The sequence below is a fragment of the Coregonus clupeaformis genome, chromosome 9 (assembly GCF_020615455.1).
Source record: "Coregonus clupeaformis isolate EN_2021a chromosome 9, ASM2061545v1, whole genome shotgun sequence".
NCBI classification, from domain to species: Eukaryota; Metazoa; Chordata; class Actinopteri; order Salmoniformes; family Salmonidae; genus Coregonus; species Coregonus clupeaformis.
This window is the reverse complement of record NC_059200.1, coordinates 7,406,665-7,421,891: the sequence shown is the minus strand read 5'-3', so window position 1 is coordinate 7,421,891 and position 15,227 is coordinate 7,406,665.

Below are 15,227 nucleotides of genomic sequence, written 5' to 3'. Positions count from 1 at the left end.
AAAATCTGACTAACACACACACTTGTTTGACTTCGCTGTGATACTGTAGGCCTACTTATGTACATTTTCTGAGTCAATTCAGGTAGCATTCAATGTCCTGTGTTTGTGTTTGCCCAGCCATGTGAAATCCATAGATTAGGGCCTAATGACTGATTTCCTTAAATTAACTTTAACTCAGAAAAATTATTGAAATTGTTGCATGTTGTGTTTATATTTTTGTTCAGTATATATTTCTCGCAAGACTGCAGGTAACAAATGGAGCAAAGTGCAAACTAACATGCCTTCAGTGTTTGTAATTGCATTCCTCCTTCTCCCCCCTTCAATCCTGCATTCCTCCTGCCAAAGGTCTCTCATGTAGTACAGTCGTGGTCAAAAGTTTTGAGAATGTCACAAATATCAGCATGGGATCAAATACTTTTTTCCCTCACTGTAATTTTCACAAAGTCTGCTACCTCAGTTTTTATGATGGCAATTTGCATATACTCCAGAATGTTATGAAGAGTGATCAGATGAATTGCAATTAATTGCAAAATCCCTCTTTGCCATGAAAATGAACTTAATCCCCCCCAAAAAATTCCACTGCATTTCAGCCCTGCCACAAAAGGACCAGCTGACATCATGTCAGTGATTCTCTCGTTAACACAGGTGAGAGTGTTGACGAGGACAAGGCTGGAGATCACTCTGTCATGCTGATTGAGGTAGAATAACAGACTGGACACTTTAAAAGGAGGGTGGTGCTTGAAATCATTGTTCTTCCTCTGTTAACCATGGTTACATGCAAGGAAACACGTGCCGTCATCGTTGCTTTGCACAAAAAGGGCTTCTCAGGCAAGGATATTGCTGCTAGTAAGATTGCACCTAAATCAACCATTTATTGGATCATCAAGAACTTCAAGGAGAGAGGTTCAATTGTTGTGAAGAAGGCTTCAGGGCGCCCAAGAAAGTCCAGCAAGCGCCAGGACCGTCTCCTAAAGTTGATTCAGCTGTGGGATCGGGGCACCACCAGTGTAGAGCTTGCTCAGGAATGGCAGCAGGCAGGTGTGAGTGCATCTGCACGCACAGTGAGGCGAAGACTTTTGGAGGATGGCCTGGTGTCAAGAATGGCAGCGAGGAAGCCACTTCTCTCCAGGAAAAACATCAGGGACACACTGATATTCTGCAAAAGGCACAGGGATTGGACTGCTGAGGACTGGGGTAAAGTCATTTTCTCTGATGAATCCCCTTTCTGATTGTTTGGAGCATCCGGAAAAAAGCTTGTCCGGAGAAGACAAGGTGAGCGCTACCATCAGTCCTGTGTCATGCCAACAGTAAAGCATCCTGAGACCATTCATATGTGGGGTTGCTTTTCAGTCAAGGGAGTGGGCTCACTCACAATTTTGCCTAAGAACACAGCCATGAATAAAGAATGGTACTAACACATCCTCAGAGAGCAACTTCTCCCAACCATCCAAGAACAGTTTGGTGACGAACAATGCCTTTTCCAGCATGATGGAGCACCTTGCCATAAGGCAAAAGTGATAACTAAGTTGCTCGGGGAACAAAACATCGACATTTTGGGTCCATGGCCAGGAAACTCCCCAGACCTTAATCCCATTGAGAACTTGTGGTCAATCCTCAAGAGGCGGGTGGACAAACAAAAACCCTCAAATTCTGACAAACTCCAAGCATTGATTATGCAAGATTGACCCCCAGAAGTTAATTGACAGCATGCCAGGGCAGATTGCAGAGGTCTTGAAAAAGAAGGGTAAACACTGCAAATATTGACTCTTTGCATAAACTTAATGTAATTGTCAATAAAAGCCTTTGACACTAATGGAATGCTTGTAATTAAACTTCAGTATACCATAGTAACATCTGACAAAAATATCTAAAAACACTGAAGCAGCAAACTTTGTGAAGACCAATACTTGTGTCATTCTCAAAACTTTTGACCACGACTGTATATTCAAATGTAGTGGTCAGTCTGCTCTATACCATGAGAATTGGGCTGTTAGGTGTGCTGTCATTATAATTGTACTAATATCAGCACAAACTGAGTTCAGTGTAGTCAATCTATACAGAACAAAAATATAAATGCAATATGCAACAATTTCAAAGATTTGACTGAGTTACAGTTCATATAAGGAAATCAGTCAATTGAAATAAATGTATTAGGCACTAGTCTAAGTATTTCACATGACTGGGAATACAGAGATGCATCTGTTGGTCACAGATACCTTCAAAAAAATGGGCTTCACAATGGGCCTCGGATCTCGTCACGGTATTTCTATGCATTCAAATTGACATCGATAAAATACAATTGTGTTTGTTGTCCGTAGCTTATGCCTGCCCATACCGTAACCCCACCGCCACCATGGGTCACTCTGTTTAAAAAGTTGACATCAGCAAACCGCTCGCCCACACAATGCCATTCACTTGGTCTGCAGTTGAGAGGCAGGTTGGATGTACTGCCAAATTCTATACAATGACGTGGAAGGCAGCTTATGGTAGAGAAATTAACATTAAATTCTCTGGCAACAGCTCTGGCGGACATTCCTGCAGTCAGCATGCCAAATGCACGCTCCCTCATAATGAGACATCTGTGGCATTGTGTTGTGGCCTTTTATTGTCCCCAGCACAAGGTGCACCTGTGTAATGATCATGCTGTTTAATCAGCTTCTTGATATGCCACACCTGTCAGGTGGATGGATTATCTTGCCAAAGGAGAAATGCTCACTAACAGGAATGTATACACATTTTAGAGACATTTTAGAGAAACATTTTAGAGAAATATGCTTTTTGTGCATATGGAACATTTCTGGGATCTTTTATTTCAGCTCATGAAACATGGGACCAACACTTTATATGTTGTGTTTATATTGTTGTTCAGTGTATGTGTAACTTGATTAAATAATAAAGTAGTGTGGAAAGACTGACACAGAATCGCACACTCCATTGTAACTTGTCGTTATTGAAAAAATTGGGCAGTTTTGACCCATTCGCCTAAGATGTTAGGTGTGCTGTCATTATAATATAAATCATATCAGCTTAAAAAGGGTTAATTAAAAGTCTTTGGGGTGTATAATGTTGGGAAAATTGGTATTGGAGAGTCTGACATGAAATCTCAACCCTAACCTGAGTTCTGTGTAACCAGCAATTCCCAGTGATTTGTTTGTTCTGTTTCAAGCCTTTTGGCTATGGGTTTTAGTACCCTATCATAATAATACAAGACATGTCATCTTATAAAGGGTTAATTAACAATCTTTGGGGTATAACATGTTGGGAAAAGTGTTATTGGAGAGTCTGACATGAAATCTCAACCCTAACCTGAGTGCTGTGTAATTCCATTCTGCTATTTGTTTCAGTACCCTAATTATGGGTTTTAGTACCCTAAGGTTCGACCAGTGCACCTTCCTACCATCAAGGTGCAAGACACGGCCTTTGCCAATGAGAACCAAGAGAGGCCTAGCTTTGTGCCTGCCTCCAGAAGGCTACTGAGTGAGAAGGGCTGCATTCTGTTCTACTAGGCCCCACTGCACCACAAACTTCCCTGATGTTCTTCCACCATATCCCAATTCAGTAGTGGTCTTCAGTGAGGTGCATTGCTGCAGGTTTCTGTCCTTATGACTGGGAAAGACCCAGAAGATCCTACATCCGCCACAGTGATTCATATTACTGGTTTGCATCCCAACATATATTGTGTTCAATGATTTCACAGCCCTTTAAGTAATGAGAATAAAGACAGTGACCACGTTTACAGGCACACCAATATCCCGTTATTATTCGGGATACTCAAGTATTCTGTTTTTGAGTTGACGCATATAAACATCATATCCCGTTTACAATAACCCGAAAAAGCTAGTATCCTGGTTGTGAGAACCCGAATAAGATGCCTGGGATATGCTAATCTAAGATGGGATACTGTGGTAAGTAAACATCTTATCCCGTTACTGTTGTTTTTTGCGGTCTGCGCAGGCTCAGTTCACATATCATGGGGTGTTGTGTGATGATGTTTCATCTGATTGTCAAACAAATCACTTAAATAAGTAGGCTACCAACCTGTAGGCCTACAGTCAGTGTCCAAACTTTAGTTACTATTCCATTTAACCCATTTGAATTTAAATGAGGAATATTCTGTTTATTCATGGTTACAGGGATACTCATGAGCGGGATATCAAAGGTGCATGTAAACAGCTTATCCTGAATAAGACCTGAAGTGGTATATGAGCTACTATCCGGAATACTGTGCGCATGTAAACGTGGTCAGTGACCATACATTAGGAGTAAAATAAATATGCATGTGTGGGCTACTACTGCTTACAGAATGTAATCTGCAAGAAAAATATACCAACATTAACAATACATTTTACTCTATCTGGACTTTGGATGCAAGGACACAATTTAAACATACAGTATGGCTCAGTTGGTACGAGCAATGCAAATAATTACATGACAACAAAAATAAAGAATGGGTTAATATTTTTTGTTTGGATTTATGTTGGGGTAAGACAGTTGTACTAAGGACAGTCATAAAAATAAAATAAAAATACAGAAGATAGCCCTATTTGGTAAAAGACCAAGTCCATTTTATGGCAAGAACAGCTCAAATAAGCAAAGAGAAACGACAGTCCATCATTACTTTAAGACATGAAGGTCAGTCAATACAGAACATTTCAAGAACTTTTAAAGTTCTTCAGAAATTGCAGCCCAAATAAATGCTTCACAGAATTCAAGTCACAGACACATCTCAACATCAACTGTTCAGAAGGGACTGTGTGAATCAGGCCTTCATGGTCAAATTGCTGCAAAGAAACCACTACTAAAGGACACCAATAATAAGAAGAGACCTGCTTGGACCAAAAAACAAGAGCAATGGACATTAGACCAGTGGACATTTGTCCTTTGGTCTGGAGTCCAAATTGGAGATTTTTGGTTCCAACCGCCGTGTCTTTGTGAGACGCATTGTGGGTGAATGGATGATCTCCGCATGTGTAGTTCCCACCGTAACGCATGGAGGAGGAGGTGTTATGGTGTGGGGGTGCTTTGCTGGTGACACTGTCTGTGATTTATTTAGAATTCAAGGTACACTTAACCAGCATGGCTACCACAGTATTCTGCAGCAAAAGGCCATCCCATCTGGTTTGGGCTTAGTGAGACTATCATTTGTTTTTCAACAGGACAATGACCCAACACACCTCCAGGCTGTGTAAGGGCTATTTTACCAAGAAGGAGAGTGATGGAGTGCTGCATCAGATGACCTGGCCTCCACAATCCCCCGACCTCAACCCAATTGAGATGGTTTGGGATGAGTCGGACGGCAGAGTGAAGGAAAAGCAGCCATCAAGTGCTAAGCATATGTGGGAACTCCTTCAAGACTGTTGGAAAAGCATTCCAGGTGAAGCTGGTTGATAGAATGCCAAGAGTGTGCAAAGTTGTCATCAAGGCAAAGGGTGGCAATTTGAAGAATCTCAAATCTCAAATATATTTTGATTTGTTTAACACTTTTCTGTTTACTACATGATTCCATATGTGTTATTTCATAGTTTTGATGTCTTCACTATTATTCTACAATGTAAAAAATAGTACAAATAAAGAAAAACACTTGAATGAGTAGGTGTCTCCAAACATTTGACTGGTGCTGTATATATTTTTGTTTTGTGAAGCACATTTCGTTGCATTTCATGTCTGAAATGTGCTGTATAAATAAAGCTAGATTTTTTGGATCCCATTATATTTGTATATTTGACCATTTTTTGCAGTCCACTTAAAGGATTGCTGTAGATCATGAGTTATTATTTTTCACCTTACCATTATTTCAGTTTTTTCCATGTTCATTTTATATCCTGAGATTGTAGAGTATTCTGAAAATATTAGTCAGGTATATCAAGAGATCGTTGGCAAATACGTTTAGTTTATAGTCATGTTTACCAATACCGATACCTGTTACGCTTGGCTCCTGTCTAATTCTTTCTGCAAATGGTTCAATATGGTGGCAGGTAGCTTAGTGGTTAAGAGCGTTGTGCCAGTAACCGAAAGGCCGCTGGTTCTAATCCCCGAGCTGACTAGGTGAAAAATCTGTCAATGTGCTCTTGAGAAAGGCACTTAACCCCAGTTGCTCCTGTAAGTCGCTCTGGATAAGAGCGTCTGCTAAATAAATAAAAAAGAGGGAGAACATCCCTGTCTCGTGCCCTTTCTAAAGCAATTTAATCAGATAATGTATTATTTGTGTATATTTTTGCTTTAGGATATTTACATAATATTTTTATGAAATGTATTATTTCAGCTGGAAAGTTGAAGGCTTCCAAAGTTTTAAAAATAGAAAAGGCCATTCAAGACGGTCGAAAGCCTTTTTGGCATCAACATCCATTATTGATAAATCTACATCTTGTTTCTTAGCATATTGTATTATACTGAAACATGTTCTTGTATTGGTTTGTAAGTGTCTATTTTTAATAAACCCTGTTTAATTAACATATATCAAGTCTGGTAATACTTTTGCCATTCTGTTGCTTATGAGTGTTATTTTATTGTCGCAATTTATTAAACTTCTGTAATCTGCAGGGACCTCTCCAGATTTTCCTGGTTTTAACATACACTGAACAAAAATATGAATGCAATATGTGAAGTGTTGGTCCCATGTTTCTAGACCTGAAATTAAATATCCCAGAAATGTTCCATATGCACAAAAAGCTTATTTCTCTCAAATTTTTTTGGCACAAATTTGTTTACATCCCTGTTAGCGAGCATTTCTCCTTTGCCAAGATAATCCATCCACCTGACAGGTGTGGCATATCAAGAAGCTGATTAAACAGCATTATCATTAAACAGGTGCACCTTGTGCTGGGGACAATAAAAGGCCACTATAAAATGTGCAGTTTTGTCACACAATGCCACAGATGTCTGAAGTTTTGAGGGAGCGTGCAATTGGCATGCTGACTGCAGGAATGTCCATCAAAGCTGTTGCCAGATAATTGAATGTTCATTCCTCTACCATAAGCCACTTCCAACGTCGTTTTATAGACGTTAAACCGGCCTCACAACAGCAGACCATGTGTAACCATGCCAACCCAGGACCTCCACATCCGGCTACTTCCCCTGTGGGATCGTCTGAGACCAGCCACTCGGACAGCTGATGAAACTGTGGGTTTGCACAACCGAAACATTTCTGCTCAAACCTTTAGAAACCGTCTCAGGGAAGATCATCTGTGTGCTTGTCGTCCTCACCAGGGTCTTGAAGAGGATTGGGTCAACATTCCACAGGCCACAATCAACAGCCTGAGTAAATGGTGGCCACACCAGATACTAACTGGTTTTCTGATCCACACCCCTGTGACCAACATATGCATATCTGCATTCCCAGTCATGTGAAATCCATAGATTAGGGCCTAATGAATTCATTTCAATTGACTGATTTCCTTATATGAATTGTAACTCAGTAAAATCGTTCAAATTGTTGCATTTTGCATTTATATTTTTGTTCAGTACATTTATTGTTCTTTCAAGAAGCAGCATCACACAACCGTTGATAGTGGAGAAACATAAAAATGTGCTAGGTAGCATTACATCATTAGTAAAAAAAATTATAAACAGTAGGCCCATATGCAGTATAGGCACAGTACTGGGGGAAAACTGCTCTTAAAGTGTATGGTGATATTAAAGCACTCATCCAATTCCTTGTTTATTACACATACTGTATGATCATGAGTTGTTCCTGACTGCTGAAGATTGCACAAATCAGCACATATGAGCACCCTAACCAACTATTATAATCTAAGTTTGTCAAGACAATTTGTAAAGTCAGTAAAAGTTATAGTACATACTGTTACATTCCCCAGCAAGAAAACAAATGTTTTCGCTCAAACAGAAGGGGGAACTAACAGAGTCACTGATTTATATGTATGTGTAACCGGTGTGAAATGGCTAACTATTTAGCGGTGCGCGCTAGTAGCATTTCAATCGGTAACGTCACTCGCTCTGAGACCTTGAAGTAGTTGTTTCCCTTGCTCTGCAAGGGCCGCGGCTTTTGTGGAGCGACGGGTAACGGTGCTTTGAGTGTGACTGTTGTCGATGTGTGCAGAGGGTCCCTGGTTCAAGGCGAGGAGAGGGACGGAAGCAACACTGTTACATATGTACAGTGAGGGAAAAAAGTATTTCATCCCCTGCTGATGCTGTACGTTTGCCCACTGACAAAGAAATGATCAGTCTATAATTTTAATGGTAGGTTTATTTGAACAGTGAGAAACAGAATAACAACAAAAAAATCCAGAAAAACGCATGTCAAAAATGTTATAAATTGATTTGCATTTTAATGAGGGAAATAAGTATTTGACCCCTCTGCAAAACATGACTTAGTACTTGGTGGCAAAACCCTTGTTGGCAATCACAGAGGTCAGACGTTTCTTGTAGTTGGCCACCAGGTTTGCACACATCTCAGGAGGGATTTTGTCCCACTCCTCTTTGCAGATCTTCTCCAAGTCATTAAGGTTTCGAGGCTGACATTTGGCAACTCGAACCTTCAGCTCCCTCCACAGATTTTCTATGGGATTAAGGTCTGGAGACTGGCTAGGCCACTCCATGACCTTAATGTGCTTCTTCTTGAGCCACTCCTTTGTTGCCTTGGCCATGTGTTTTGGGTCGTTGTCATGCTGGAATACCCATCCACGACCCATTTTCAATGCCCTTGCTGAGGGAAGGAGGTTCTCCCCCAAGATTTGACGGTACATGGCCCCATCCATCGTCCCTTTGATGAGGTGAAGTTGTCCTGTCCCCTTAGCAGAAAAACATCCCCAAAGCATAATGTTTCCACCTCCATGTTTGACGGTGGGGATGGTGTTCTTGGGGTCATGGGCAGCATTCCTCCTCCTCCAAACACGGCGAGTTGAGTTGATGCCAAAGAGCTTGATTTTGGTCTCATCTGACCACAACACTTTCACCCAGTTCTCCTCTGAATCATTCAGATGTTTATTGGCAAACTTCAGACGGGCCTGTCTATGTGCTTTCTTGAGCAGGGGGACCTTGCGGGTGCTGCAGGATTTCAGTCCTTCACGGCGTAGTGTGTTACCAATTGTTTTCTTGGTGACTATGGTCCCAGCTGCCTTGAGATCGTTGACAAGATCCTCCCGTGTAGTTCTGGGCTGATTCCTCACCGTTCTCATGATCATTGCAACTCCACGAGGTGAGATCTTGCATGGAGCCAACTTGACACAACTGTGGGAAGCATTGGAGTCAACATGTCCCTGTGGAATGCTTTCGACACCTTGTAGAGTCCATGGCCAGACAAATTGAGGCTGTTCTGATGTTTGGTATACTCTGTGTTTATTTCAAATTTGAAGTCCATGTATGTTTTGCTAAGGTTGCCTGTATCTGTTTGCGTTTAAAGTAAATAAATATATTACATTGAATGGCACAAACATGGGATGGTTCAAACAAAATAACAGGAGCCTTTTACATATTCATCTTTGTTTCACACTGGCATCATATACCAAAAACATTTAATATCACTTGCAGAAGGAGTACTGCTAAGGGGATACTACGAGATTCTGGCATTTAAGCCCTTGTTCTACTTTCATGGCTAAAACTAAGACTGGCCAATAGCTTCTACCCCCAGACCATCAGGCTGCTGAATAGCCACCACTAAAATACCTTCAAATTAAAGCTGACAGTCTGCACTTGAACCTCATAGTCATTGTATCATTTCAAATCCAAAGTTCTGGAGTACAGAGCCAAAACAACAAAACATGTGTCACTCTCTCCCCCCACACCCACATCCTTCCATAAAAGTGCCATATGTCAACTTTCAGTAAAAAACACACTTGAAGCAAATTTAAAAATTGAATTCCCCTAATGTATCCTGGAGAGAAAGAGAGCGAGAGATAATACCACACGACATGAGAGAAATGGAGAGAGACACTTTGAGAGCATCATGCCTAACAGGAAGTGTAAAGAATGGTCTTTCCTTGAAGGACGGGGAAGGAGAGGAGGGTCTCAGCTTAAGTCTAAGAATTCTAATATGTTCTGTCCAGTTGTCCCTCAAACAGGCCTGCAGGTGCCACCAACCAGCCTACATACCATCTGTGAGTGAACTGTGAGGATTGTCAAGAGAGAGAGAGGGAGAGGGAGAGGGAACGGGAGAGTGAGAGGGAGGGTTAACTGTTCATTTGTGATTGTTTATTCCACTTGCTCTGGCAATGTTATCATATGTTTCCCATGCCAATAAAGCCGCTTTGAATTTAATTTAATTGAATTGAGAAAGAGAGAGATAATCACTGAGCATTCCATTTGTAAAATAGTGTAAAACTGTTCTAGAGTCATGTTGTCTCAGCACAGTAGGGTACAGCAGGGTTAGAGAGATACAGACTTGGATAGGGCTGAGTGACTGAACTGTGTGAATGGTCCTGTCGTGTGTATGTGTGTGTGTGTGTGTGTGTGTGTATGTGTGTGTGGGTGTGTGAGTGTGTGTGTGTGTGAGTGTGTGAGTGTGTGTGTGAGTGTGTGAGTGAGTGAGTGTGGGATCAGTAACCAAATAATATTAGACTGGTTCCATATCATTGATCATCAACCCCGCCCCCATAAGGGGTATGTACAGATGTAGGATCTTAATTAGAGAATTTTCTCACAGCAGGAAAAGAATCCTGCAGCAATAGGAAATGTGAATTATTGTGTGGATTATAATTAATTTACATTTTGTAAGATTTGATACATTTTTAGTTGGGGCAAATCAAGTCTGACATTTTAAAGTGGAAATTACAATCTTTAGAAGCCTTTTTTAAACCTTAAATACACTACCAGTTTGCATTTCCTGCTGTGCAGGACATTTCCTGCAAAACAGGGTGATCAAATTAAGATCCTACACCTGTATACATTCAGAGAAGTAGGCTGATTGTCACAGAAATTGTATAGCCTATTTCTGCCTTTTTAATTGTTGTATTTATTTAACTAGGCAAGTCAATTAAGAACAAATTCTTATTTACAATGATGGCCTACCAAGACGCAAAAGGCCTCCTGCGGGAACGGGGGCTGTGATTCATATTTTTTGGGGGGACAAAACATACATCACAACAAGAGAGACACCACAACACTACATAGAGACCTAAGACAACAACACAACATGGCAGCAACACATGACAACACGGCATGGTAGCAACACAACATGACAACAACACAGTAGCAACACAACATGGCAGCAGCACAACATGGTAGCAGCACAAGACATGGTACAAACATTGTTAGGCACAGACATCAGCACAAAGGGCAAAAAGGTAGAGACAACAATACATCACGTGAAGCAGCCACAAGTGTCAGTAAGATTGTCCATGATCGAGTCTTGAATGTAGAGAGGGAGATAAAACTGTCCAGTTTGAGTGTTTATTTCAGCTCGTTCCAGTCGTTAGCTGCAGCGAACTGAAAAGAGGAGCGACCAAGGGATGTGTGTGCTTTGGGGACACTAGAACCACTAAAGCAGTCATTTTGACTGCTCATGATTAAACATTTTCTTACTCTGTCATTTTTTAAGTCATGCCCCCCTCCGTCCTTGACTTTTCCTAAATAAGTCTATATAACACACTGTTGGTGTTAAAATCTTAATATCACAAACAGAACTGGTGTTATAACCGGTTTTAGGAGGGCATGCCATTTTGTATGGTTTCCCCTGTTGCCCCTCCTTCTCCCGACAATAGGGCCTGCTTCGCTCCTTCTTCCGACAATTGAAAGTGCAGAGCCCAACTGATAATCACCCCGATAATTGCCTCGAAACTGAACCTAAACTATACCAAAACTAATTTCACACATATAACAACAGATGGGGAGAAAGGGTGAGTTGATGAGCGAGGAGAAGCAAACGATGCATAATTATGTCATCACCAATTGTGAATGAAGAACAGGGCCATTCTATTGTATTGATCCATTCTAATTATAATCTTAAAATGGTGTGTACCCTATATCAGTCCACCGAATCAAAGCAGTCTTATCCGTCTACTCTGGCCTACTTGGAGTTGGCTTCACAGTGAGTGTGCATAATTGTACATACTGAACGGCTTTCAATATCTGGAAAAAATCAACATCGGGCAACAGGTGAGCAAGTGTTGGAGAATGTGGTGATGAGGCTTGTGGAACCTTACATTGCCAAGGGGAGAAATGTCACCATAGACAATTTCTTCACTTCAATGTCATTGGCAAACAAGTTGCTTGCAAAGAAAATAAGTCTGTCCAGCACCATGAACAAAGTGAGATGGAAGCTCACTCCCTCTGCACAAAATAAGGTACCTGCCCAGCCGTTGTACTCCACAACGGTGCTGAAGAATGACAAGATGACGGGGACACAATCAAGAGAAAACCGGAGACTATTACTGACTAAAACCAAACAAAGGTATGTCAAAGTGTGTCAAGCTAGTGAAAATTCTGTAAATTGTGTGAACTGTTAGGAAAAGGGATAACAGCTAAACAAAAAAATGTGAAGCCCTTGGCCTAGAAGTGTATTGATCTGCATAGGCCAAAATGCTGTCAGAAGCTGTCTAATCACTACATTCCAAATGAAAACCCTTGTTTGCACATATTCTATCTCCTCCATCCATGCCTCCTAGTGGAAAAGTTCTCTATGTGTAAGTCTCTCTTTTCCCTTGAGACTTTTCCACCCCTCCTTACCTTGAGGAAAAAGGGAGGATACAACTAGAGTTGTAGAATGCACCCTGTGTATTTCCATAGCTGTGCTTTGTCTCACCTCCTCCCCAGGTTACATTTAATAAATATTCAGTTGTCTTCCTCTCAGTGGTAGATATTCTTACTCCTCTCACTCAATTACTGAGCATGCTGACCTTGGGTTAGCCTGTTACCATAAACAATAGATAAACAACATCATATTTTTAATTTGGTTGGAATTTTGTTGTCGCAGTCAACATTCACACACATTCCTATTTCGCTGTTATTTAATTCAAATGTGTGCAGCAGTGGATAAGAAAAATATATGAACATACCTATTGTGCAATGTATAATCCATGCAAACCATGTGTTACAAGGCCTAGCAATACACCAGGATAGTTTGAACTATTTCTCATAAAGAGAAAAAGATTGAATAATGCCATCTGCTGGACTACGAGCTCTATCGGTTGTGCGTTCGTTGTGCCTAACCACTAAACATAACATAGGAATAGTTTATGCCATAAAGGATAAAAAAATGGATCCAGCTATTTCAAACGTAACACTTTTCACAAAAACCTGATGATAATTAGGCCACTAGTTTGACCGGTCCATGTAAGACCGAATCTAGAGTAGATCAGTAGCGGTGCGTGGGTAAAATCACTGGGGAAGCCAAGCCAGGGGGAAAAAACCATATTACAACCTAAGTGTTGTGATAATTGCGTTGTTTGCTCTATAACCTGTTAATTCATATATGCCTTGTTGCCACCGTGATATATAAGCCTAAGGCCAAGACAATAAGAAGACACAGTGGTAGAACAAATTCAACCACACCTTTGTTTCATCACAAAACCAGAGAGCAACATCTGTCCGGTGGAGTCCACAAAGCATATTGCATGTAACAAACAGTTGGTCAATGAAGTTGATGTTTCCAGCACTACTAAACAACTATTGATTTAGAACACCGGAGAGTTGCCGCAAGTCGCCAAGAAATCAGGAGCTGCCTTCACTATTCCAGCACCATTTCAACTTAAACATTTCAAAATCATCAAATCACCTATGCTTAGTCTAATTCAGTGACAACTAAAAGATTCCCAAAACAACTTAGTCCAATCAACGTAAGCTAAATATCATGTGGCTGTCTATGGTACTGATTTCTGTGTGTGTGTGTGTGTAAGTAGAAAAAACATGTTGACTCACCCTACTTGTAGAGAAACGCCAATGCCATCCTCCTCTCTTTCATGGATCAGAATCGCCATTGTAATCATTGGCCAGTACGGAGAATTGAGTAAAACCACAAGTCCAAATCCCTATCTCCATCCATGGCTAATTTAGGAAAGGGTCAATTTTAGCTAGCTAGCTAGTCACCAGAGGACAACAACACAACGAAATGCAACAATTCAAGTTTTCTGTCAATGACGTTTGGCTTTTGATGTGATGTGATTGGTGTGAAGCCAAATCCAAACTGGCTTCCCTTGACACTTTTTTTTGGTGCACCAGGACCATTCACAGTTGCGCTCACTCAGTTTAGCTCAACGTTGACTGGCTATTATCTTATTTTTTAAAATTATCAAGCGAGGCCAAATGCTCGCTGGCTTCCCTTGCATTCAATGCTACAGGCAGCAACAATGTTATACTATTTTTGACCAGACAGCATCAGATAGATGGGCTACACATACAGAGACAGAGGGGCGCTGTTTCACTCGCTCAGATGCTTTCTCTGGTGAGATACATTCAGCCTCTTTTATATGTCTTTTTTTTGTTTGTGTAAATTTTTTGGGGAAGCCTGGCTTCCCTTGGCATCCATGAATACACGCCACTGGAGTAGATAGATTGTAGTCTCTCTAAACACGTGCCTATTCATCAAAGCAAATATCTGAAAAGAAAAAGTATATGAAGTAACATGTTTAGCATTTTGTGGAGTCCTGGGAATTAATCTATTTTCAGACATGCAAACACATGCACGGACTACAATAAATCTTTCAACACTTCTTGAAATCTTCAAGATGCATGCAACATAAGGACTGTATACATTTTCAGAAAGAGGCCAATACAGTCCCTACAGAGAAGAAAATGGAGACCTCATCTGAAAGCAGCAATCAAAAGCTCATTTTTATTTTATATTTATTCCATAAACATTATTACAAAACTCAGCAAGTTACCAATATTACATTGTCACCATACAGGCGTGTCCACAAATATTTAAACCTTTGCAACAGTTACAACAAAACAAAATAATCCTAGAATGATTTACATGAAAATCTATAAAACAGCAATAAAATCACAAACATGTCTTTATTTCAGTTTTTCTTTTTGTTTGATCATACTTTTTACACAGTAGCACTGCACTCCCACAACAAGATTGGTCTGATTACAAAACTTCCGACAAAATGTTACAGCTTTTTTTCCAGTGTTTTCCCCTCTCCTTTTTTGTAGTTTTTTTGTCATGTTTGTTATTTTTGGTTTTTAAAACCAGAGGCATGTCATTATGCATCCCTTTCACTGCCTGTAAAGGTGAAAAAAGAGTATCCACACTCACAAATACTTCACAGCACTTTCTAAGAAAAATATACACATAGAAAATATTTTACAAATCAGCACACTGAAAAATATACAAG